Source organism: Aedes albopictus, chromosome 1, assembly GCF_035046485.1.
Source record: "Aedes albopictus strain Foshan chromosome 1, AalbF5, whole genome shotgun sequence".
NCBI classification, from domain to species: Eukaryota; Metazoa; Arthropoda; class Insecta; order Diptera; family Culicidae; genus Aedes; species Aedes albopictus.
Window position 1 is genome coordinate 176,722,508 of NC_085136.1, and position 27,023 is coordinate 176,749,530.

Here is a 27,023-nt window from a genome sequence, read left to right on the forward strand (position 1 = left end):
GGGAATCTAATCAACAAGTTGGACATTTAAGGAGAAGTTGGGGATTCTTAAGGAACATTGGGGATTTTTAAGGAACATTGGGGATTTTTATGGAACATTGGGAAATTTTAGGAGATATTGGGGAGGGTAAAGGGAACTTAGGAATAATGGAGGTCCTTGAGAAGTGATATCTTTGGGGAATATAATCAACAAGTTAGACATTTTAGGAGAAGTCGGGAATTCTTAAGGGACATTGGGGATTTTTAGCAGATATTGGGGATTTTTAAGGAACATTGCGGAATTTTAAGAAGCATTGTGGAATTTTAGGAGATAGGAGAAAGGGGAAAAGGGAACTTAGGAATCATGGGGTCCTCTTAGGAGAAGTTGGGGATTCTTAAGGGACATTGGGTATTTTTAGGCGATATTGGGGAGGGTAAAGAGAACTTAGAAATCATGTGGTCCTTGAGAAATGATACCTTTGGGGAATCTTATCAACAAGTTGGCCATTTTAGGAGACATTGGGGATTTTTAAGGAACATTGGGGATTTTTACGAGATATTGGGTAGGGTAAAGGGAACTATGGAATCATGGGGGTCCTTGGGATATAATACCTTGGGGAATCCAATCGACAAGTCGGCCATTTTAGGAGAAGTTGGGGATTCTTAAGGAACATTGGGGATTTTTAGGAGATATTGGGGATTTTTAAGAAACATTGGGGATTTAAGGAGATATTAGGACGGGGAAAAGGGAACTTAGGAATCATGGGGGTCCTCTTAGGAAAAGTTGGGTATTCATAAGAAACATTAGGGATTTTAAGGAGATATTGGGGAGGGTAAAGGGAACTTAGGAACGTGCTTAGGAATCATGCGGGTCCTTGGAAAATGATACTTTTGGGGAATCTTATCAACTAGTTGGACATTTTAGGAGAAGTTGGGGATTTTTAAGGAACATTGGGGATTTTTAGAAGATATTGGGGCGGGTAAAGGGAACTTAGAAATCATGGGGGTCCTTGGGATATGATACCTTTGGGGAATCTAATCAACAAGTTGGTCATTTTAGGAGAAGTTGGGGATTCTCATGGAACATTGGGAATTTTTAAGAAACTTTGGGGATTTTCAGGAGATATTGGAGATTTTTCATGACGTTGGGGATTTTTAGGAGATATTGGGAACTTTTCAAGGAGCATTGGGAATTGTGGGAGATATTGGGGAGGGTAATCGGAACTTAGGAATCATGGGGGTCCTTGGGAAATGATACCTTTGGGATTCGTTAAATTCAGTTGGACATTTTAGAAGAAGTTGGGGATGCTTCAAGAACATTGGAAATTTTGAGGGGATATTGGGGATTTTTAAGGAATGTTGGGGCTTTTTAGAAGATGTAGGGGATTTTTTAAGGAATTTGGGGCTTTTGAGAAGATATTGGAGATTTTTAAGGAACGATTGGGATTTAAGGAGATATTGAGGAGGGTAAGGGGAACTTAGGAATTATGGTGGTCTGCATGGGAAATGATACCTTTGGGGAACCTAACTTGTTGATCATTTTAGCAGAAGTAGGGGATTTTTTAAGAAACATTGGTATCTCCTAAAAATAGATATTGGAGAGGGTAAAGGAAACATAGGAATCATCATCCCCAATGTCCCTTAAGAATCCCCAACTTCTCCTGAAATGGCCAACTTGTTGACAAGATTCCCCAAACGTATCATTTCCCGAGGACCGCCATGATTCCTAAGTTCCCTTTACCCTCCCCAATATCTCCTAAAAATTCCCAATGTTCCTTAAGAATCCCCAACTTCTCCTAAAATGTCCAACTTATTGATTAGATTTCCCAAAGGTAGCATTTCCCGAGGACCGCCAAGATTCCTAAGTTCCCTTTACCCGCCCCAATATCTCCTAAAAATCCCCAATTTTCCTTAAAAATCCCCAACTTCTCCTAAAATGTCCAACTTGTTGATTAGATTCCCCAAAGGTATCATTTCCCGAGGACCGCCATGATTCCTAAGTTCCCTTTACCCTACACAATATCTCCTTAAAATCCCCAATGTTCCTTAAAAATCCCCAATATTTTCTAAAATGGCCAACTTGTTGATTAGATTCCCCAAAGGTTTCATTTCCAAAGGACCCCCATGATTCCTAAGTTCCCTTTACCCTTTCCAATATCTCCTTAAAATCCCCAACGTTCCTTTAAATACCCAATGTCTTTCAAAAGTCCCCAATGTTACTTAAAAATCCCATATATCTCCTAAAAATCTACAAAATTCCTTAAGAATTCACAACTTCTTTTAAAATGTCCAACTTGTCGATTAGATTCCCCAAAGGTATCATTTCCCGAGGACCGCCATGATTCCTAAGTTCCCTTTACCCTACACAATATCTCATAAAAATCCCCAATGTTCCTTAAAAATCCCCAATGCCTTCTAAAAGTCCCCAATGTTACTTAAAAATCCCCAATATCTCCTAAAAATCCTCAATATTCCTTAAAAATCCCCAACTTCTCCTAAAATGTCCAACTTGTTGATTAGATTCCTCAAAGGTATATGTTTCGGCCAGGATGTCTTGCCCCACGTTGTGTCTAACTATATACGGGACACCGGGCGGCGTAGAAGAAGTACACGCAATAAACGTTTTACTATTTATTTCCACCACTGAGAGGCAGTGCTCCTACTCAGTGGTGATATGACGATACACACTACAGATATAGGTTGCGCAGTCGCCTTTTATAGGCGACTGCTAGTACGGATACAAAATAGAAATAAACGTGAATAGGTAGCAGCCGTGCGCTGCTCTGCTGCCTGCATGGAGCCCGACGCTATATCAGGCTGCCGCGGGACAATGAGCCGACTGTTGAATTGGCTCTTCTGCTCACTGCGCTTGTGCGTATAAAGCAGCCTACGATGACGCCGGCCGACGACGTTGGAGCGAGATCCAACATACTCCCGCCCAAAACGAATGTTTTTATATTAGCATTGCTCGGAGTCGGCTGGTGCTGTACGATCGGTACGCGCTCGTTGTTGCAGGTACGATCGGGCTGGCTTCAGTTGCGTTGATGTGCTTGCGTGCAGGTAGGAAAGGCACACACGATCACTTGGTTGGATTAATGTGCAGGGGTTGATTGTTGATCGTCGTCGTCGTCGGGTGGATGGATGGCTTGATTTTACTGCGGATGAGTTGACTGGTGCTTGGATCCCCGTAATGATGAATTGGCTTGACTGATGGAAGATGTTTGTCCTGTGCTCTAGTGACGCAGACCGGAGTTTACTGTTGTGGCTCAACTTGATCCGACTACGCCCAGTGCTGGATCGGAAATCCGGGGTACTAGCAAGCACTTACGAATCTTGGATGATGGACGGGAGATTCTTGCTAATCGCTAGCTCGGCCTGACTGCTCGTAGTGGTAGGCCAGAATTCCTTTTTCCAGCGTTTACTGCGCTTCAACGCTGGAGTCCGACGAAATGGCGCTACGGCCCGATGGGTTGACGCTTCGGTCCGAAAAGTGGCGCTGCGGCCAGGGTATGGACGCAGGGGTCCGGCGGGTGGACGCTATGCTCGGCAAGTCGACGCTTCGGCCTTGCTTCACGGGTCCGACGATGGACGCAGGGGTCCGACGGGGATGTAGGGATCCAAACGGGATGACACAGGGGTCCGACGGTAGACGCAACGGTCCTAATGGGTAGACGCACATGTCTCTAGTAGCGTGCTCACTGTTGGGTTGACGACGACGATTCACACAGTCCAGAGGGTAGCTTCTTCCGACGTCCGGTAATCCTCTCCAGATGCCATCCTGGTCACGGCACCAATGTTTCGTCCAGCGGTTGATCAGGCCCCACGTTGTGTATTCTTTTCCTCGATAGTATAGTGGTCAGTATCCCCGCCTGTCACGCGGGAGACCGGGGTTCAATTCCCCGTCGGGGAGACACAATGTTTCGTCCAGCGGTTGATAGGCTCCTACGTTGTGTCTTCTTTCCCCCGGGGACAAGACGAAGAACGAACTACTCTTCTTAATTACTCCAGATTTATTGCTTACCACAGAGAGGCAGTGCTCCTGCTCTGTGGTGGTACTTTGCTTACAACTAAAGATGCATAGAAACAGCTGCCGCTTTTATAGGCGGCAGCGATAGTACGGACAAACATTTGAATGCGCATCGCCACATTGTGCGATGCGCTGACGGGCTAGCACCACGCAGCCCAGTGCGACTGTGACAATAGTCGCTGGGCTGCTTGCTGCTAGCAGTGAAATAAAGAGAACGCAAAACTACCTCAATTGAATGCGCTACAGCGCCGCTGCTACGGCAGAGGGTGCCTGAATGACGCCGTTCATGTGTGGCGCCAACATACTCCCGCCCGAAAACGCACGTTTTCAAATTATCTTCTGTGCCGGGCAGGCTGACGACGACGACGGCGCTGTAATTACGATCGGGATGGGCTCATTCGGCTGGTTGCGATCGGGTTGCGATCAGACTGCGATGGTGCGCTCGCTATCCGATGTAGGTCCAGAAGATGATTCGCTCTTCGATGACGATGTGCGCAGTCGGCCAGGTAGTTTTCTGCTTGTCGTTATCATTCGCCTATTTCGGTTGGTTCGATAATCAACTGGAACGTTTGCACTCGAACGGGATTGATTCACTTCGCACTGGTGTTTGGTTTGCGACGACGACGGATGGTTCGATAGTTGGTTGTCTCGGCAACGGATGATTTGCTTTCTCGCTGGTCGTGATGATTGCTTTCGGTTTGGTGCTTGGGTTCATTGATGACTGGTGGACGTGGATGGCGCTTCGGCCGGGTGGTGAACGCTGGGGGTCCTACGGGCGGATGCTGTGATCCTTCTGGTGGACGCTGGGGGTCCAACGGTGAACGATTCGGCAGGGCGATGATGCGCTCGCGACCTGCAGGAGGACTCTCGAAGTCCGACGTGGATGATTAGACAGGCGGCGATGGTACGCTCGCGGCCTGCAGTGGACGCTGGGGTCCCAAAGGGTGGACGCTCGGGGTCCGACGGATGACAATTCGGCAGGGCGATGGTGCGCTCGCGGCCTGCAGTTGGACGCTGGGTCCCATGGATGGACGCTCGTGGTCCGACGGTGGATTCGGTAGGGCGATGGTACGCTCGCGGCCTACAGTGGACGCAGAGGTCCGATGATCGATAGCTTGGCAGGGCGATGATACGCTCGCGGCCTGCAGGTGGACTCTCGGGGTCCGACGGGTGGACGGCAATGGTCCGGCAAGGGGACGCTACGGTCCGGCGGGTGGACGCTACAGTCCAAACGAGTGGATGCTAGGATCCAGTGGGCGACAGCTCGGCCCTTGGTGAGTTGTCGGGTGGCGTAGGCAATTCGTAGTCCGTCCGATGGTCCTCCGGGGTGTCCTTCATCCCGGTCACGGCACCAATGTTTCGTCCAGCGGCTGATAGGCCCCTACGTTGTGTCTTCTTTCCCCCGGGGACAAGACGAAGAACGAACTACTCTTCTTAATTACTCCAGATTTATTGCGCACCACAGAGAGGCAGTGCTCTTGCTCTGTGGTGGTACTTTGCTTACAACTAAAGATACATAGAAACAGCTGCCGATTTTATAGGCGGCAGCGATAGTACGGACAAACATTTGAATGCGCATCGCCACATTGTGCGATGCGCTGACGGGCTAGCACCACGCAGCCCAGTGCGACTGTGACAATAGTCGCTGGGCTGCTTGCTGCTAGCAGTGAAATAAAGAGAACGCAAAACTACCTCAATTGAATGCGCTACAGCGCCGCTGCTACGGCAGAGGGTGCCTGAATGACGCCGTTCATGTGTGGCGCCAACAGTATAATTTCCCGAGAACCGCCATGATTCCTAAGTTCCCTTTACCATACACAATATCTCATAAAAATCCCCAATGTTCCTTAAAAATCCCCAATATTTTCTAAAATGGCCAACTTGTCGATTAGATTCCCCAAAGGTATCATTTCCCGAGGACCGCCATGATTCCGAAGTTCTCTTTACCCGCCCCAATATCTCCTAAAATCCTCAATTTTCCATAAAAACCCCCAACTTCTCCTAAAATATCCAGCTTGTTGATTGGATTTCCCAAAGGTATCATTTCCAAAGGACCCCCATGATTCCTAAGTTTCCTTTACCCTCCCCAATATCTCCTAAAAATCCCCAACGTTCCTTAAAAATCCCCAATGTCTTCTAAAAGTCCCCAATGTTACTTAAAAATCCCCAATATCTCCTAAAAATCCTCAATATTCCTTCAGAATTCACAACTTCTTTTGTCCAACTTGTCGATTAGATTCCCCAAAGGTATCATTTCCCAAGGACCCCTATGATTCCTAAATTCACTTTACCCTCCACAATATCTCCTAAAAATCCCCAATGTTCCTTAAAAATCCTAAACTTCTCCTAAAATATCCAACTTGTGGATTAGATTTCCCAAAGGTATCATTTCCCAAGGACCCCCATGATTCCTTAGTTCCCTTTACCCTCCCCAATATCTCCTAAAAATCCCCAATGTTCCTCATGAATCCCTAACATCTTTTAAAATATCCAGCTTGTTGATTAGATTTCCCAAAGGTATCATTTCCCAAGGACGGCTATGATTCCTAAGTTCCCTTTACCAGCCCCAATATCTCCTAAAAATCCCCATTGTTCCTTAAATATCCCCAATATCTCCTAATTATCCCCAACGCCCCGTAAGCATACCCAACTTCTCCTAAAATGTCCAACTTGTTGATTAGATTCCTCAAAGGTATCACTTCCCAAGGACCCCCATGATTCCGAAGTTCCCTTTACCAGCCCAATATCTCCTAAAAATCCCCATTGTTCCTTTAATATCCCCAATATCTCCTTATTATCCCCAATGCCCCGTAAGCATCCCCAACTTCTCCTAAAATGTCCAACTTGTTGATTAGATTCCCCAAAGGTATCATTTCCCGAGGACCGCCATGATTCCTAAGTTCCCTTTCCCCCTTCCCAATATCTTCTAAAAATCCCCAATGTTCCTTAAAAATCCCCAATGATCCTTAAAAATGCCCAATATCTCGTAAAAATCCCCAATGTTCCTCAAGAATCCCCAACTTCTCCTTAAATGCCCGACTTGTCGATTAGTTTTGCCAAAGGTATCATTTCTCAAGGACCGCCATGATTCCTTAGTTCCCTTTACCCTACCCAATATCTCGTAAAAATCTCCAATGTCCCTTAAGAATCCCCAACTAATCCTTAAATGTCCGACTTGTCGATTAGATTCCCCAAAGGTATCATTTCCTGAGGACCGCCATGATTCCTAAGTTCCCTTTACCCTACCCAATATCTCGTTAGAATCCCCAATGTTCCTTAAAAATCCCCAATATCTCCTAAAATGGCCAACTTGTTGATTAGATTCCCCAAAGGTATCATTTCTCAAGGACGGCCATGATTCCTAAGTTCCCTTTTCCCCTTCCCAATATATCGTAAAAATCCCCAATGTTCCTTGAAAATCCCCAATGTTCCTTAAAAATCCCCAACTTCTCCTAAAATGTCCAACTTGTTGATTAGATTCCCCAAAGGTATCATTTCCCAAGGACCCCCATGATTCCTTAGTTCCCTTTACCCTACCCAATATCTCGTAAAAATCCCCAATGTTCCTTAAAAATCCCCAATATCCCCTAAAATGGCCAACTTGTTGATTAGATTCTCCAAAGGTATCATTTCTCAAGGACCACATGATTCCTAAGTTCCCTTTACCCTCCCCAATATCTCCTTAAAATCCTCAATGTTCCTTATGAATACCCAACTTCTCCTAAGAGGACCCCCATGATTCCTAAGTTCCCTTTTCCCCTTCCCAATATCTCCTAAAAATCCCCTATGTTTCTTAAAAATCCCCAATATCTCCCAAAATTCCCCAATGTTCCTTAAAAATCCTCAATGTTCCTTAAAAAACCCCAATATCCCCTAAAATGGCCAACTTGTTGATTAGATTCCCCAAAGGTATCATTTCTCAAGGACCACATGATTCCTAGGTTCTCTTTACCCTCCCCAATATCGCCTAAAAATCCCCAATGTCCCTTAAGAATCCCCAATATCCCCTAAAATGGCCGACTTGTCGATTGGATTCCCCAAAGGTATTATATCCCAAGGACCCCCATGATTCCATAGTTCCCTTTACCCTACCCAATATCTCGTAAAAATCCCCAATGTTCCTTAAAAATCCCCAATATCTCCTAAAATGGCCAACGTGTTGATAAGATTCCCCAAAGGTATCATTTCTCAAGGACCACATGATTCCTAAGTTCTCTTTACCCTCCACAATATCGCCTAAAAATCCCCAATGTCCTTTAAGAATTCCCAACTTCTCCTAAGAGGACCCCCATGATCTAAGTTCCCTTCTCCCCTTCCTCCTATCTCCTAAAATTCCCCAATGCTTCTTAAAAATCCCTAATATCTGCTAAAAATCCCCAATGTCCCTTAAGAATCCACGACTTCTCCTTAAATGTCCAATAGACCTGTTCACATTGAAACTTTTTTTCTCAGATTCTCCGTGACACATCAAATTATCAATCCACATGCAAAAACAAGTCTTCAGTCCAAAATTGGACCAAATTGATGAAGATTTAAAGGTGTATCAAATCGATTTTGTGTTTTTTTAACCGTTTTCGCAGAAATTTACTCATAAATCCAGAAAATTGCTCCGAAAGGGTGCCGAAAATACCGTTAGGATATAGTTAGTACAATACTCTACAACTTTGCCGAAGACACTACGGTGTTTAAATTGCTTATTTCAAAGTTATTCAACAATTTTAGTTGAGAAATCACGAAAAAACACGATATTTTTACGATTTTACATATAAAAGTCATGTAATTTTACATTATTTTAAGTGACTAAATTAATGAGCTATTTCTCCTTTGTGTAACGAACATTTCGTCCATACATTGTTTTTGTGAAGGAATTCGTTTTCAATGACTAATTATCAAAAGTATGTCACGTTGATACTAAAAATCGCGTAGAGTTGCCAGCACGAATTAAAACAAAGTTACCCATGATTAAGGCGTCATGCCATCGTATTCTAATGTCTTTTGATTCAAGTATCAGAAATGGCGCAGATGATAAGGCTCGATCCTGCGAATCAGAAGGTCCCAGGTTCAAGCTCAATTACATAATAAACTTTTTTTTCTTTCTTTGTAGCAGTTAGGATGATGAATCTGCCATGAGCCATGGCCCATGACTTACACGCAATCTCCCAAATAATGATGATCGGGACCTGTCATTTAAGCCCATTCCAGGACTAGCTAGATATTTAGTTTACTTGTTGACAAGAAATCGTGTCGACGAGATCAGCTGGACGAAATATTGGACATCTGTTTGATACCGATTAATTTAGCTAAAACAATTCAATACAATGATGGAACTGCTTCTGGATGCAAAATTTACCATACATTTGTGGAGATTACTTCCATCTATCTAGCCACAAGCAACACAACTACACGATAAAGGGAAACTTCATTCTTACTATGCACTCTACGGTTTCGAAAAAAGGCTATGATGCCAAATTGCAATGAGATGCAGAGCGTAGTTTCATTAACTTATAGCTGGATCGAGACGCAAAAATCCTATTCCAAGGCTCGAACCTTGAATCTTCGAATCGGCAGTCTCATGCTCAACCATCTACACCAAATTGAAACTGATACAGATGCGACAAAGAAATGTAACGACGTTTTAATCATGGGTAACTTTGTTTAATTTTGTGCTGGCAACTCTATGCGATTTTTAGTATCAACGTGACATACTTTTGATAATTAGTCAATTAAAACGAATTCCTACACTAAAATGATGTATGGACGAAATGTTCGTAACACATAGGAGCAATAGCTAATTAAATTAGTCACTTAAAATTATGTAAATTTACATGACTTTTACATGAAAAACCGTAAAAATATTGTAATTTTTCACGATTTTTTAACGAAAATTGTTGAATAACTTTGAAATAAGCAATTTAAACACCGTAGTGTCTTCGGCAAAGTTGTAGAGTATTGTTCCAACTATATTTCAACGGTGTTTTTGGTACCTTTTCGGTGCAATTTTTTGGATATTGGAGTACATTTTCGTGAAAATCCTCGAAAAAACATAAAATCGATTTGATACACCTCTAAACCTTTACCAATTTGGCTCAATTTTGGACTGAAGACTTGTTTTTGCATGTGGATTGATAATTTGATGTGACACGGGTAGGTCAAAAAAAGTGAACAGGTCTAATGTCCAACTTGTTGATTAGATTCCCCAAAGGTATCATTTCTCAAGGACCCCCATGATTCCTTAGTTCCCTTTACCCTACCCAATATCTCGTAAAAATCCCCAATGTTCCTTAAGAATCCCCAACTTCTCCTAAAATGGCCGACTCTTCGATTGGATTCCCCAAAGGTATTATATCCCAAGGACCCCCATGATTCCATAGTTCCCTTTACCCTACCCAATATCTCCTATAAATCCCCAATGTTCCTTAAAAATTTCCAACTTCTCCAAAAATATCTATCTTTTGATTAGATTCCCCAAAGGTATCATTTCCCAAGGACCCCCATGATTCCTAAGTTCCCTTTACCCTCCCCAATATCTCCTAAAATTCCCCAATGTTCCTTAAAAATCCCCAATGTTTCTTAAAAATCCCCAATGTTCCTTAAGAATCCCCAACTTCTCCTTAAATGTCCAACTTGTTGATCAGATTCCCCAAAGGTATTATTTCTCAAGGACCCCCATGATTCCTTAGTTCCTGTTGGATACTCGATTGCTCAAGAAATTTTGCACACAAAGAGGGAGAATCGTTGCACTTACCTTGTAGCAGCACCAACGGAAGCTCACCTCGCGATCGACGTACCGACGGCCGTTCACTTCACGGCCACCAGTTCGGGGATGGAAAGCTGACAGCTGTACACGTTACAGCCACAAGCCAGGGAAAGCCGCTCACACCGACAGCCGTGCTCATCACAGCTACCAGCGATCGGGTCGACCAACAGCAGCCGTACTCTACAGCCACCGATGGAAGGATTCTCACAGCACACCGCCAGCAGCCGCGCACACCGCCACTGCCAGCTCAATGACGCCGACAACCGCACTCGTCACGGTTACCAGCGTGGGTTCACTCTCGAAGGACCACGGCTTTGCGCCGAACTCGTAGAAGCTGCCCGTTGTCGCCCGTTTGCCGACGATCACACGTGAAGGATGCCAAAAAAGGAAAATTATTCCGCAGAAAAATTACTCCTGAATAACCAAGTGAATAACTCTTGGCATCCACTCCACGGTATCACGACGAGCAAACACGACGACGACCACAGGAACTCCTTCCAATGCGACGCTGAACAGGTCGCAACACGTCCGCTTTCGGTCCGTCAACCTCGACTCGGGAGAAGCAACGCTACACACACACCCTCACACTCGGAGTAGGACGGAAGACAACGTTTGAGCCGATCGCCGGGTTGACCGGGCTCGTTCACCTTTCTGTTCGCTTCGGTTAAGCTCAAGAAAAAACACTTTTCAACTATTCGCTTTGATCCGTTCGCGTTGCATGTTTATTGAATACTGATACTGATGATGACAATGGGATTGAATTTATACTCTAGTATGCGTTAGACGGCTCCTGCTACGCAACGCTGTTAGCTCCGCCCATTCGGGCGAATCCGCTGGAAAGCGCCTCGCTGTCGTCGATATTTATACGGAGGGCGACCCGGTGCCCGTGTCATTCTCGCTTGCACGCGTTGGGCGCGTACATGCTCCCGCCGGTTGGAATGCCATTCCAAAAGCTGACTTGTTATTATCGTTGATCGGAAGGGGTGCCAGCTTCCGGATTGAGCGTCGGAAAACGCCCACTGCAGTCTTCACGTCGGCGACCCTTACCACCCCATCTTTGCCCGGGTAAAGTGCAACGATTCTACCCAACCTCCATAACTGAACTGATACGTTGTCCTCCATAATTAGCACAATAGTACCCAGTTTCACATTCGGTTCACTTTTTGTCCATTTTGCCCTTGTTTGAAGCGATGTTAAATAGTCTCTTGACCACTTAGCCCAAAACTGTTCACGCAAATGGTTCATGTACTGGAAGCGGGACAAGCAACGGAATTCCAGTGTACGATGGCTTTACCACTGGTTCCAATGGTCTTCCCAGCATCAGATGAGCAGGTGTAATCGGAAGAGGTTCATTTGGATCGTCAGACAGCGCGTACAATGGTCGGGAATTCACAATAGCTTCGATGCTAGTCAAAATGGTTCCAAATTCCTCGAAATTCAGAACCGCGTTACCCAACGTTCGATGCAGGTGAGACTTAACTACTTTGACACCTGCTTCCCATAGACCCCCAAAGTTTGGGGATCTTGGCGGAATAAATTCCCATTCTATCTCCCGTTTGAGCAGGAAATCGTTAATCTTTGCTGACTCGGTCTGATCACGAAACATCATGTGCAGCTGGTGAAGTTCTCTAGATGCACCAACAAAATTCGTCACCATCCCACGTCGGTTGACAAATCGATCCAAAGCCGCGAGAAAAGCTTCGGTGGTCAGATCCGAAACTAACTCTAGATGAATCGATTTCGTCGTTAGGCACACAAAAAGGGCGATGTATGCCTTGATGTGTTTTGGCTTATATCGACCTTCCTTCACTGTCACGGGACCGGCGTAATATACACCGGTGAGTTCGAAAGCTGCTGCCAAATTCACTCGCTCCTCTGGTAGATTCCCCATTTCAGGTTGAACCTCTCTTGGTTTAGTTCTGAAGCACTTCACACAGCTGCGTGTCACCTTTCGAATGGCCGATCGAGCATTGACCAACCAGTACTTCTGCCTTATTGCTGCCAGCAGACCAGACGGTCCCTCATGAAGTCTGTCCTCGTGATATTGACGAATCAACATCTCAGTCACTCGATGATTACGTGGGAGAAGCAATTGATGTTTGGCGTCGAATGGCAGCATGGAATTCTGTAGACGTCCGCCGACGCGCAAGAATCCTTCTTCATCCAGAAATGGTTGGAGGTTAGCAAGTCGCTTTGGCATTTCCTTTCGTTGAACGCATTCAATCTCTTCGCCTAGCTTGCCTTTCTGCAGTACTCTCACTATATACTTTGTCGCCTTCCGCATATCCTGTATTGAGACGAATCGGCAGTTTTTGCGTTCCTCTCTTTTCATACGCACCAGTCGAGTGAATCTCACAACTTGCGCTAGCACACGTTGTAGCTTGGAAAAAGTACCACACCGCTCGAACACTGGCTCGTCCTCTACTTCGTTCGCCAGATTACACACTTGTATTTCTCTCATTTCTGGCAACTCCTCGTCCTTGATCATCGGAGCCTCCGGAATTTCGTAGTCAGCAACTTGCAAAAACGGTGGGCCTTCCCACCACATTTCGGAGCGGCTCAATGCTCCTGGATAGCATCCTCTAGATACCAGATCCGCTGGATTGGCTTCAGATTTGACGTATTCCCACTCATAGGCACTGGTCAATTTGTTGATCTCCATGACTCGGTTTTTAACGTAGACTTGAAGTTGATCTGGGCTCTTCTTTAGCCATGCCAGCACAATCTGACTATCCGACCACAGCTTGACGTTATGGACTTCGATTTTCAGGATAGGGAGTACTACGTTAACCAATCGTGCTAGTATCACGGCGGCACATAACTCTAGTCTGGGAATGGTGAGACGACGTAACGGAGCGATCCGAGACTTACTACAAATCAGTCTGACAGACACTTCTCCATTCTCTTGGACACAACGCAAATATAGACATGCACCGTAGGCGATACACGATGCATCAGAGAAACCATGTATCTCGATACGACGCCCTCCAGGAGTTACGATACATCTCGGTACCTGTATTTCACTTAGCTGCATCAGGGACTGATGGAAGATCATCCACCTACTCAACAATTTGTTCTCAAGGGTTTCGTCCCAATCTAAACCATCGGCCCACAGTTGCTGCATGATTGATTTGGCCAACACGATCACAGGAGATATCAGACCAAGCGGATCGAATAATTTGGCTATCTGGGAGAGGACACTTCTTTTTGTCACTAAAACAAACTCATCCTTTGGTTTCAGGAATAATAATAAAGAAAAATAAAGATTTCTCGTCTTTTAGTTTTATATAATTACACTTTTCAATTTAGTCAATACATAGATAGTTGAGTTTAATCGAATACAGATATGGGAAAACAATCTAACTTGGCGTCGGAGGCGTTACCTTAACAACCATTTGTCATACGGTCTTCTGGTTGGTTCGTCGGTGTCAGCTTGGATTAGCCGTCGCGTCGTTCTGTTCTGTTTAGTTCGTGAGAGTAAGTTTAGAGTGCGAGAGCGAAACATATGAAAGAACATGTGAAAGAGAATGTTGTGAATTACCATATGTCGTGGTTAAATTCAATCAGAACGTGAGAGTCTATGAATGTTTATTATTTCTTTAGTGGGTCACTGGGTATGTCGTTTGCTCGCTAGTGAGAACTAGAACGGAGAGTAGAATTGCTGTGTAAGTCAACTGGATGTTGTTCAGCTGGTATGGCTTAGCTATGGTGTTGAAAGATACGGGTTGCATATTCATTGGTAAGCTATGGGAAATGGATTGGAATAGTATGATGGGAAATAAATTATGCACTCTTCTGGTAAGGATGTTTGTACTTGAAGGGTTTTGAAATGTTACCATGTAAGATGGTTTGGAAATCATCGTTCGTCACCTAAGTCAAGTGTGTCATGTTGAATCTAGAGTGTTTCTATGGAATTTTAATTACGTGTGAAAAATAGTCAGTTGCGTATAGCACATTACTTTCTCATCGGGTAACACTTCAGGATTCCTCCAGAAAAGAAATTGATCACTTCTCGGATTCCACAAAACTCCCAAGGCTCGAATCGTTTCGTTGGCACCGGTATCTTCTATGCAGACGAGCTTCTCCCGGTCTTGTTCTGGAACTCCTTCTAGTACGCCTTCATCATTTGAGCACCACTTTCGAACAGTAAACTTTCCCTTCAGCATAACCTCTTCAATGTCGCTTCGCAGTTGTGTTGCAGATGCTAGCGTTGAAGCACCGCTCAGTATATCGTCCATGTAACAGTCTTCTAATATGGCCTCTGCAGCTTCAGGAAACTGAACACGCTCATCTCTTGCTAGTTGAACCACGGACCTCACAGCCAGAAATGCCGCAGGGGAAGTCCCGTAGGTCACCGTTGACAATTCCATCACTCGCACGGGTTCCATTGGATTGTCACGCCAGAAGATCCTCTGGTAGTGCGTCTGAATTGGATCGATTTTCACCTGTCTATACATTTTTTCAACGTCAGCCGAAAACGCATAGATGTGCTTTCGGGAGCGTAGCAGGATTGAAAAGAGGTCACTCTGGATTTTGGGGCCGACCATCAAAACTTCATTGAGGGATAATCCGTTAGCCTTCGCCTTACCGTCGAACACAACAAGTAGTTTTGTATTGGTACTCGAGGGCTTGAGTACAGCATGGTGTGGGAAATAGTAATTCTGTTGGTTGGGCGGATCATCTACCTCACGGATCTCGTGGCAGTGTCCAAGATCTTCGTACTCTCTTATGAACGCCTGATACATCTTCTTCATCTCAGGTTGGTTGGCTAGGCGTTTCTCGCTTGCTAGAAATCTCTTCATTGCTAACGAACGGGAGTCTCCGAGTTGATTGATGGACTCGCGGAACGGTAATTGAACAACGAATCGGCCATCCTCTTCTCGACGGTATGTCTTGCTGAAGTGTTCTTCGATCGCTTCCTCTTCACTCGTTTGCACCTTCTTTTCTGGAAGCTCTTCTTGCTCAAAAAATCTCTGGATGCTTTTCAGCAATGGATCCTCATTAGTGGCACATAACACGTTAACGACTTCATCTCCAGAATCCTCCATGGCACCGGCGACAACCCACCCAAATTGGGTCTCATGCAAGACAGGTAGTTCTTCGGAGAGTTTCATCTGAGCTTGCTTCAAGATTTCGAAAAAGTGCTCGGCACCGATCAATAGATCCACATCTCTCGGTTGGTTGAAACTTGGATCGGCAAGCACTATTCCGGCTGGGAATTTCCAGTCTGAGATGTTAACCGGAACGGATGGAATCCTACCAGTCACTCTCGAGGTCACCAAACAGTCCAAGTCACTTTCAAAATTGGTGTAGTCGGAAGACAGCTTCAGGATCACGTGATGCCGAATTTGGGATCTGGCACCACCCACTCTTACAACCGGAACGTTGGCCGGGTATCTCGGAACTCCAAGCAACTTCACGGCCGCTTCGGATACCAGGTTGACTTGGGATCCTGAATCGAGTAGTGCACGCAACTTGAAGCTTTTTCCACTCTTGGAGACAACGTTCACCAATGCCGTCATCAGAAACACATGTTTTGCTCGCCGGTCGATACCGGAACACGCTGTTGACACAGGCTCCTCAGGCGCAGCGGACGCTACTGCCGTCTCTACCTCTGGCTGCTCGGATATTACGCTGGAATCTTGATCCTTCGGTTCAGGCTGGGACACCTGCTCAAAATGCAGCATCGAGTGATGCCTCCTGGAGCACTTCAAGCATGACTTGTCGGATGGACAAGCCCTGATCTGGTGACCCTTCCGGAGGCAGTTGAAACAAAGTCCGGACTGCTTCACCTTGCTAACACGCTGATCGACGCTCATACTCAGGAAGGTCGGGCACTTGTAGTTGCAGTGCTGGCCTGCACAAATCTCACACACATTCTCCGCTGGGCTGGATGTTGCAGGAAGGGATGATCTGGGTGAGAAGCTGGTCTTCGTCGTTGCAGGAGGTTTGGCAACTGCTTTAGAAGAAGGCATTTTATCCACTTCGCATCTTTCGAGGACCTGGCAGTAGTTTCTGAGGAACTTCAAAGATCCGTCAAAGTCAGGCAGTTCACCGTGATCCAAGGTTAGTTCCCACTGCTTCCGCGTTTCTCCGTCGAGGCACATGGTTAGAAGCTTCACCACGATCAATCCAGCTGTGCCGTCGACTTCTTGTTCCATGAACCGCAATCCTTCCACGTGACGATTGCAGGTATCGATGAGGTTTCTCAACTCCTTAAAACTTTGCTTGAGAATGGGCTTCATTGACAGCAGACCAGAAATATGGGTGTCGATGATCACTCTCGGTTTCTCGAATCGCTCTTCCAACAACTGCCAAGCTTGCTCGTAATTATTGTTGTTGATGATCTTCGCATCCAGAATGCCGGACGCTTCACCAATCAACGTCTTGTCCAGATACTGCAACTTGGTCGCGTCTGAGTCACCACACTTTCCAACTAGGTCGTTAAAAAGAGCCTTGAATTTAGGCCAACTCTCATACTTCCCATCGAAGGTTGGGATCGGAGTTCTCAGAGGTTGTTGGGTCACGATCACTTGAGGAGCTCTATTGTTTGCCGGTTCTGCACGAAAGAAATCCACTAGCTGATTCAGTTTCACCAGCGCGTCTGTATGCAGCTCGTCGAACTCGTCCAGCTTCCTGTCTTGGTCGTCTATGCTCTCGGTTGGACACTGTGACATGATCGAATCATGCTTCGACGAGTACTCCGCATAGTGCAGCTCCAGCTTCTTCTCGAGGGCCTTCAGCTGAGAGAGGCTCGTCGTTTCGGAATGCTCTGTTGCTTCATTCAACTTTCCGACGATCGTCGTCACCCACGCCTTCACTTGTCCTCGCGGATGAACCAATTTCTTCAAGTTTTCCATCTTCACACTCTTCACTAATGTTCACTTCTAGGGCTCTCGCTTCATACACACTCCACTTCAGTTCACTAGGGGCTTTCACTTTTCTTTCACTTTGGGTACCACTGCGCTTGACACACTGTTGACTGTCTTGATTGGAGGGGCAACGAATATTCGCGAAAAAATTAAACTCTCGAAATTCACGCGATAGGAGGATTGATCACACACAAACTTGTTGAATCTCGAATGGACGTATCACACTGGTACAATCCGGCTCGATCCGGACCAAATGTTGGATACTCGATTGCTCAAGAAATTTTGCACACAAAGAGGGAGAATCGTTGCACTTACCTTGTAGCAGCACCAACGGAAGCTCACCTCGCGATCGACGTACCAACGGCCGTTCACTTCACGGCCACCAGTTCGGGGATGGAAAGCTGACAGCTGTACACGTTACAGCCACAAGCCAGGGAAAGCCGCTCACACCGACAGACGTGCTCGTCACAGCTACCAGCGATCGGGTCGACCAACAGCAGCCGTACTCTACAGCCACCGATGGAAGGATTCTCACAGCACACCGCCAGCAGCCGCGCAAACCGCCACTGCCAGCTCAATGACGCCGACAACCGCACTCGTCACGGTTACCAGCGTGGGTTCACTCTCGAAGGACCACGGCTTTGCGCCGAACTCGTAGAAGCTGCCCGTTGTCGCCCGTTTGCCAACGATCACACGTGAGGGATGCCAAAAAAGGAAAATTATTCCGCAGAAAAATTACTCCTGAATAACCAAGTGAATAACTCTTGGCATCCACTCCACGGTTTCACGACGAGCAAACACGACGACGAGTAAACACGACGACGACCACAGGAACTCCTTCCAATGCGACGCTGAACAGGTCGCAACACGTCCGCTTTCGGTCCGTCAACCTCGACTCGGGAGAAGCACCGCTACACACACACCCTCACATTCGGAGTAGGACGGAAGACAACGTTTGAGCCGATCGTCGGGTTGACCGGGCTCGTTCACCTTTCTGTTCGCTTCGGTTAAGCTCAAGAAAAAACACTTTTCATCTATTCGCTTTGATCCGTTCGCGTTGGATGTTTATTGAATACTGATACTGATGATGACAATGGGATTGAATTTATACTCTAGTATGCGTTAGACGGCTCCTGCTACGCAACGCTGTTAGCTCCACCCATTCGGGCGAATCCGCTGGAAAGCGCCTCGCTGTCGTCGATATTTATACGGAGGGCGACCCGGTGCCCGTGTCATTCTCGCTTGCACGCGTTGGGCGCGTACAGTTCCCTTTACCCTCCCCAATATCTCCTAAAAGATTCCCCAAAGGTATCATTTCCCAAGGACCCCCATGATTCCTTAGTTCCCTTTACCCTCCCCAATATCTCCTAAAAATCCCCAATGTTCCTTAAAAATCCCCAATATCTCCTAAAAATCCCCAATGTTCCTTAAAAATCCCCAACTTCTCCTAAAATGTCCGACTTGTCGATTAGATTCCCCAAAGATATCATTTCCCGAGGACCGCCATGATTCCTAAGTTCCCTTTACCCTACCCAATATCTCGTAAAAATCCCCAATGTTCCTTAAAAATCCCCAATATCTCCTAAAATGGCCAACTTGTTGATTAGATTCCCCAAAGGTATCATTTCTCAAGGACGGCCATGATTCCTAAGTTCCCTTTTCCCCTTCCCAATATCTCGTAAAAATCCCCAATGTTCCTTGAAAATCCCCAATGTTCCTTAAAAATCCCCAATATCTCCTAAAAATCTCCAATGTTCCTTAAAAATCCCCAACTTCTCCTAAAATGTCCAACTTGTTGATTAGATTCGCCAAAGGTATCATTTCCCAAGGACCCCCATGATTCCTTAGTTCCCTTTACCCTACCCAATATCTCGTAAAAATCCTCAATGTTCCATAAAAATCCCCAATATCCCCTAAAATGGCCAACTTGTTGATTAGATTTTCCAAAGGAATCATTTCTCAAGGACCACATGATTCCTAAGTTCCCTTTACCCTCCCCAATATCTCCTTAAAATCCTCAATGTTCCTTATGAATACCCAACTTCTCATAAGAGGACCCCCATGATTCCTAAGTTCCCTTTTCCCCTTCCCATTATCTCGTAAAAATTCCCAATGTTCCTTAAAAATCCCCAATATCTCCTAAAATTCCCCAATGTTCCTTAAAAATCCCCAATGTTCCTTAAAAACCCCAATATCCCCTAAAATGGCCAACTTGTTGATTAGATTCCCCAAAGTTATCATTTCTCAAGGACCACATGATTCCTAGGTTCTCTCTACCCTCCCCAATATCGCCTAAAAATCCCCAATGTACCTGAAGAATCCCCAATATCCCCTAAAATGGCCGACTTGTCGATTGGATTCCCCAAAGGTATTATATCCCAAGGACCCCCATGATTCCATAGTTCCCTTTACTCTACCCATTAAAATCCCCCAATGTTCCTTAAAAATCCCCAATAACTCCTAAAATGGCCACCTTGTTGATAAGATTCCCCAAAGGTATCATTTCTCAAGGACCACATGATTCCTAAGTTCTCTTTACCCTCCCCAATATCTCGTAAAAATCCCCAATGTCCCTTAAGAATCCCCCAACTTCTCCTAAGAGGACCCCCATGATCTAAGTTCCCTTCTCCCCTTCCTCCTATCTCCTAAAATTCCCCAATGCTTCTTAAAAATCCCCAATATCTGCTAAAAATCCCCAATGTCCCTTAAGAATCCCCGACTTCTCCTAAAATGTCCAACTTGTTGATTAGATTCCCCAAAGGTATCATTTCTCAAGGACCCCCATGATTCCTTAGTTCCCTTTACCCTACCCAATATCTCCTAAAGATCCCCAAAGTTCCTTAAGAATCCCCAACTTTTCCTAAAATGGCCGACTTGTCGATTGGATTCCCCATAGGTATTATATCCCAAGGACCCCCATGATTCCATAGTTCCCTTTACCCTACCCAATATCTCCTATAAATCCCCAATGTTCCTTAAAAATTTCCAATATCTCCAAAAATATCCATCTTTTGATTAGATTCCCCAAAGGTATCATTTCCCAAGGACCCCTATGATTCCTAAGTTCCCTTTACCCTCCCCAATATCTCCTAAAATTCCCCAATGTTCCTTAAAAATCCCCAATGTTTCTTAAAAATCCCCAATGTTCCTTAAGAATCCCCAACTTCTCCTTAAATGTCCAACTTGTTGATTAGATTCCCCAAAGGTATCATTTCTCAAGGACCCCCATGATTCCTTAGTTCCCTTTACCCTCCCCAATATCTCCTAAAAATCCCCAATGTTCCTTAAAAATCCCCAATATCTCCTAAAAATCCCCAATGTTCCTTAAAAATCCCCAATATCTCCTAAAAATCCCCAATGTTCCTTAAAAATCCCCAACTTCTCCTAAAATGTCCGACTTGTCGATTAGATTCCCCAAAGGTATCATTTCCCAAGGACCCCCATGATTCCTTAGTTCCCTTTACCCTCCCCAATATCTCCTAAAAATCCCCAATGTTCCTTAAAAATCCCCAATATCTCCTTAAAATCCCCAATGTTCCTTAAAAATCCCCAACTTCTCCTAAAATGTCCGACTTGTCGATTAGATTCCCCAAAGGTATCATTTCTCAAGGACCCCCATGATTCCTTAGTTCCCTTTACCCTACCCAATATCTCGTAAAAATCCCTCAATGTTCCTTAAAAATCCCCAATATCCCCTAAAATGGCCAGCTTATTGATTAGATTCCCCAAAAGGTATCATTTCTCAAGGACCACATGATTCCTAAGTTCCCTTTACCCTCCCCAATATCTCCTTAAAATCCTCAATGTTCCTTATGAATACCCAACTTCTCCTAAGAGGACCCCCATGATTCCTAAGTTTTTTTTCCCCTTCCCAATATCTCCTAAAAATTCTCAATGTTCCTTTAAAATCCCCAATATCCTATATACAATATATACAGGGTGTTGGGTTCCTTACCCAGAATATTTCAGGGGGTGATAAAGGATGATATTTGATGAAAAAAAATGTTCTACGCATATGGTCAAATCTCAACCATTACGGAGTTATTGAACTTTTCACGATTTTGACAATGCTTTTAATAAAACGACAATAACATGAAAACGGTTTAACTTATTCAAGATCTCTCAGCACCGTTTGAAAGATTATGAAATTTGCTATTGAACGTCATCTTCGAACATGCAAGTTTTTGTTACTTACACACTTTTTAAGAGCAAATAAGTGAAAAGTAAGTGAATTTTTGACTGTTTTTGTCGATTTACTCTAAAAAATGCGTAATAAACTTATTTTCTTCCTTATACAAAGTTGAGCGCCTTGAAATGCCCTACAATTCGTTCTTTGACACCAAACTCCTAACTCTTGTCATTTCTCTGCAATTTTGATTTGAATGCACAGTTTCGCATCATAAATTTGCTTCAGCAAGTGCATTAGAATTTAGCTCTCTTGACCCCACTGTGACAGCGAAACTAGCGTCATGTTTACTTCGCGCACAGGGCTACTTGATTCCCCGCGCCGAGCAACAACAGCATGGCGCGCTGGCGCATGAGTGAAAAGAACGACGTCGCTCGCTGTGTGTTCAGCAAGGTGTTCAGTTGAATCAGTTGAATGCTTTTTGTAGTCCCGATGATTCTGGGAAGCTCATGATAATTTCGGAACGAGTGTTGGATTTTGGTGGACAGTAACTGAGAGGCTTGGTTAGGCTGTGTTATTATTCCAGCATCCTCTTGGAGGATGAGAAACATCAGAATAAAACTGTTGTTGTCAATACCTGGAGGTTCGCGATGATTTTAATAGTGAGCTGGTGATCTCAGAAGGAACCTTGTTAGCTATAAAGTAACTTTACTCCAGCTTTGAGCGCATAGTACAGCACAATCTTCGTCGGTCTTGGGCGCTGTTGCTTCTGTTTCCCCGAACATTTAATAATTCTCAGGTCTTTTTCAACCACGTGTAGCCAGCACGTTCGTAGACGTCCATGTAGTCACCGACCATTACCTGGTTCCATGCTGAATAGAGGCTTGCATCAAAAACATAACCTCATCGAATTCTCATACGATTTGTAAACATTGCCCTCAAATTTTTTTTGAGGGCAAGGACGGCTTTATGGACCGACGCCGAAGGAACGAAAGAGAAGGAGACAATGATGACGTCAGCGTGCAAGCTCCCATATTGTTTTCGTTATTATTCTTTCTTTTGACATTCGCACTACGTGCCCAGCCCACTGAAGTCTGCCGTAATTTATTCGTTTCTCAATACTTCCTGCTCTAACTCATTCGTCAAACAAATAGGTAAGAGCAGGATGTAGAATCTTCGATCATATTCAATCTATCTCATTAAACATGATTAATATTCGCAGCATTTTGTGCTCTGTCTCTACTCGGGACCTTGTAGTTTTGGTCAAGTTTCAAAAGCAACTAAGCAATGCTCATTTAGGATTTCGGAATGAAATTAAGATTTTGGGAGTACTTCGAGAAACTCGAAATGGAAAATTACTGATTTTGGTTGTATTGAATGAAGTGCTTGCAGAAATTTCTCGATTTCTTTCAGAAGAATTTGTGCAGATCATAGTCTGAGAGTGTTTACCAAACTTATTTATGAGCTGCTCTGCGAACATTGGTTTAGACCTCGCTCAAGTATTCACAGTCGCAATTGAGGTAGCTAATGGTTGGAAAATTCTGTAGGGGATCTTTCAGTAATTCTAACAGGAGTTCTTTTAACGATTTCTCCAGCAGTTTCTTCGAGAATTCATACAAAAATTACATAGGAATTTTTGTAAGGGGTTTTAAGAGGTTCCACAAAGAATTATTCCGTGAGTTCATTTGAAGTTTAGTCAGGATTTCTTTTCTAAGAACATTTTTCTGGAAAATTATTTGGATGTTCATCTGTGAATTCTTGTAGAAGGAATTAGGAATTTCTTGCAGAACATCCTTCGGATTTGTTTTTTAAGAGTTTTAGACAATTTATCCTGAAATCATTTGATAAATTCTGCAGAAGTTTCTCCGAAAGTATTTACAAAAATTCAATTAGGGATAATTTTATTAGCTTCTTTGGAGGAATTCCCACAGGAGTTTCTCCGGAAATTCTTTCAGGGATTCCTCCAAAAGATAGCTCCAGGAATTCCCTCAGAGATACCTCTACAATAACTTCGGAGATTGTTCCAGATTTCCTCCAGAGATTCCTCCAGAAACTTCTCCAGAGATGCCTCTAGGGATTCCTCCAAGAATTTCTCAAAGGACTCCAAAGGACTCTTCCAAGCATTCTCTAGGGATCACTACAGGAATTCCTGAAGAATTTTCTCCAGGAATTACTGCAAAATTTTCTCCTGAAATACGTTTAGGGATTCCTCCAGAATTCCACTGAAAGCTTCCGCCGGAATGCCTCTAGAGATTCCTCCAAGAATTTCTCCAGGGATTCTATGAGTTTTTTTTTATCCAGGGCTTAGTCCAGGAATTCCTGCAGAATTTCCTCCAGAAATTCCTGCAAAACTTCCTCCAGGAATTCCTCCAGGATTCCCTTAAAGATTCCTTCAGGAAATTCTCTAGGAATTCCGCAGAGGATTCCTCCAGCAATTTCTTTAGGGATGACTACATGGATTCTTTCACGAATTCCTCTAGGAGTTTCAGCAAAATTTCGTGCAGGAATTCTTCTAGGGATTTCTCCAGAATTCCCCTTAAAGTTCCTCCAGGAATGCCTCTAGGAATCCGCCAGAAATTCTTCCAGGAACTCCTCCAGGAATTCCTTCAAGGATTCCTCCAGAAACTTCGTAATACTTCAGAAATTTCTCTAAGGACTTCTTCAAGGATTGCCCCAGAAATTCAACAATATTTTTTCAGCAATTCCTACATCAATTTCTCCAATGATGCCTCCAGGTATTCATCCAGGGATTGCTCCAGAGATTTAGTCAGTAATTGATGCAGGCATTTTTAAAGTAATTCCTTTTAAAATATCTCTAGGAACTCTTCCAGGGATTACTTCAGGAGTTCGCTCAGAAATTCCTCCGATGATTTCTTTAGGAATTTCTCTAAAAAATTTCTCCAGGAATTCTTGGATTGCTTAAGGTGAAACGGGACGCCGTGTTATTTTTCCTATCTTGCCTCTCTTTCTAACAATTTGCCTCGCGATTTCGAAGATGGTAATCTCGCGACCTATCGCACTGAAGATGCTGAAAACCAATCAGCATATGCACTGCAAGTGAGCATACACAATGATAGGTTTTTGTTGCAAAATATGAAGTAGAATCTGAGATTACCATCTTAGTAGCAACAGAGCAATGGCGGATATTTTCTCGACCGTCCCGTCCGCCCTTAAGGAATTCCTTCAGAATTTCCTCCAGAAATTTATCCAGGGATTCCTCCGGGAATTCCTCCAGGGATTCCTACGAAAATTCTTCCTCCAAGGATTTTATCAGGAATACCTTCAAGAGATTCCTTCACTAGTATTCCATGGATTCCACAAAGCAACCTCCAGGAAATCCTTCAGGGATTTCTTCAGCAATTCCTTTAGAGATTTTCCAGGAATTTCATCAGAGATTTCCCCAGGATTTCCTTCAGGGATTCTATCAGAAACTCTCCCAAGGATTTCTCCAGAGTTTTTTTTTAAGTTTCCTCCAGAAATTGCTTCAGTAATTTCTCAAAGACTTCAAAATTTCTTACATTTTGTTCAGGAGTTCCTCCAGAGATTTTTCCACGAGCTGCTCCAGAGATTACTTCAGCTTTTTACCAACAGAATTTATTCTAAGAATTCTTTCAGAGATTCCTTTAGGAACTTGTCCGGAGTTTCCTACAGGAATACCTCAGAGAACTTCTCCTGGGATTCCTCCAGAAAGTCCCTCAAAGTTTCCTTTACAAATTCCTCCAGTAATTTCTTCAAGAATTCCTCAGGAAAGTGCTTCAGAGATTTCTCCAAGTTTCCTTCCTAGATTCCATGATTCATACTTTTAGGGGTTTCTCCAGTAATTCGTCCAGAGATTTCCTCACGAGTTTTTCGAATGATTCGTGCAAGGATTCCTCCAGAAATACCACCAAGGATGCCTCCTGAGATTCCTTTAGGAATTCCAAAGTTTCCTCCACAAATTCTCCCAAGGCTTTCTTCACGAATTCCTCCAGGAATACCACCTGGGTTTCCTCCACCGATTCCTCCATGGATTCTTCTAAGAATTCCGGGGAATTCTCCAGGTATTCCTTCAAGGGGTTTTCCAGGCATTTCGCCAGTGATTACACCAGAAATTCCTACAGGGATTCTTTACATTTTCCTCTAGAGAGTTCTCGAAGAACTCCAAAGGAGCAATTTCTACAAAAATTGCAACAGGAACTCCTGCAGAAATTTTTCTTGTAATTCCTGCAGAATTTCCTCCAGGAATTCCTGCAGATTTTTTTCCAGGAATTCCTGCAAAAGTTCCTCCAAAAATGCGTCTACGGATTCCTCCAGAAATAGTCTAAAAGCTCTTTCAGGAATGCCTCTAGGAATTCCTCCAAGCATTCCTCTAGCAATTTCTATGGAGATTTCAACATGAATTCCTTCTGATATTCCTCCAAAAGTTCCGGCAGAATTTTGTGCAGGAATTTCTCTAGGGATACTTCCAGAATTTCCCTTAAAGTTCCTCCAGGAATGCCTGTAGAGAATCCTCCAGAAATTCATCCAGGGACTCCTCCAGGAATTCCTTCGAGGATTCCTCCAGAAATTTCGTAAGAGATTCCTCCAGGAATACCTGCATGTTTTTTTTCGAGTAATTCGCTTCCCAGGAATCCATTGAAAATGTCTCTAAAGGCTCCTGCAAAGATTGCCCCAGAATTTTAACAGTGATTTTTCAGCAATTCCTACATCAATTTCTACAGTGATGCTTCGAGGTATTCCTCCAGAGATTGCTCCAGAGATTTTGTCAGTAACTCTTCCAAGCATTCTTCTGAAAATTCCTTAAAAGATTCCTCCAGCAACTCTCCTAGGGATTACTTCAGGAGTTCCCTCAGGAATTCTTTTGACGATTTCTATGGGAATTTCTCTAAGAATTTCTCCAGGAGTTTCTCTTGGGATTTCTAAGGGAATTTCTCCAGAGATTTCTACGGAAATTCCTCCTCCAAGGATCCTTCACTAATTTTTCCATGAATCTCTCAAGGAAATCTTCTAGGAATTCCTCCAGGGATTCAATGAGAAATTGCTCCAATTCATACTTCCACAGTTATCCCTGAAAGAATTCCTGGAGAAATCCCAACAGAAGTTCTTTGAGTTATCCCTGGAGGAAACTCTGGAGGAGTTCCTTGAGGACTCTTTGAAGGAATTCCTGGAAGAATCTCTTCTGGAGGAATAACCGAAGTAATCTAGTAATCTCTAAAGCACTTTCTGGAAGAATCCCTGGAAAAACTCCTGAAGGAAACTCAGAAGGAATGTCTGAAATTACCCT

General features: G+C 44.2%; 1 protein-coding gene and 1 non-coding gene across 8 annotated transcripts in view; both read left to right on the forward strand.

Moving 5' to 3' along the window:
* Window positions 1-27,023, forward strand: part of LOC134285314 (glutathione hydrolase 1 proenzyme-like) — a 768,131-nt gene that overhangs the window by 146,953 nt on the left and 594,155 nt on the right. The window lies entirely within an intron of this gene.
* On the forward strand, window positions 3,817-3,888 carry Trnad-guc (transfer RNA aspartic acid (anticodon GUC)). Its single transcript has one exon. It is a non-coding gene; the product is annotated as a tRNA-Asp (tRNA).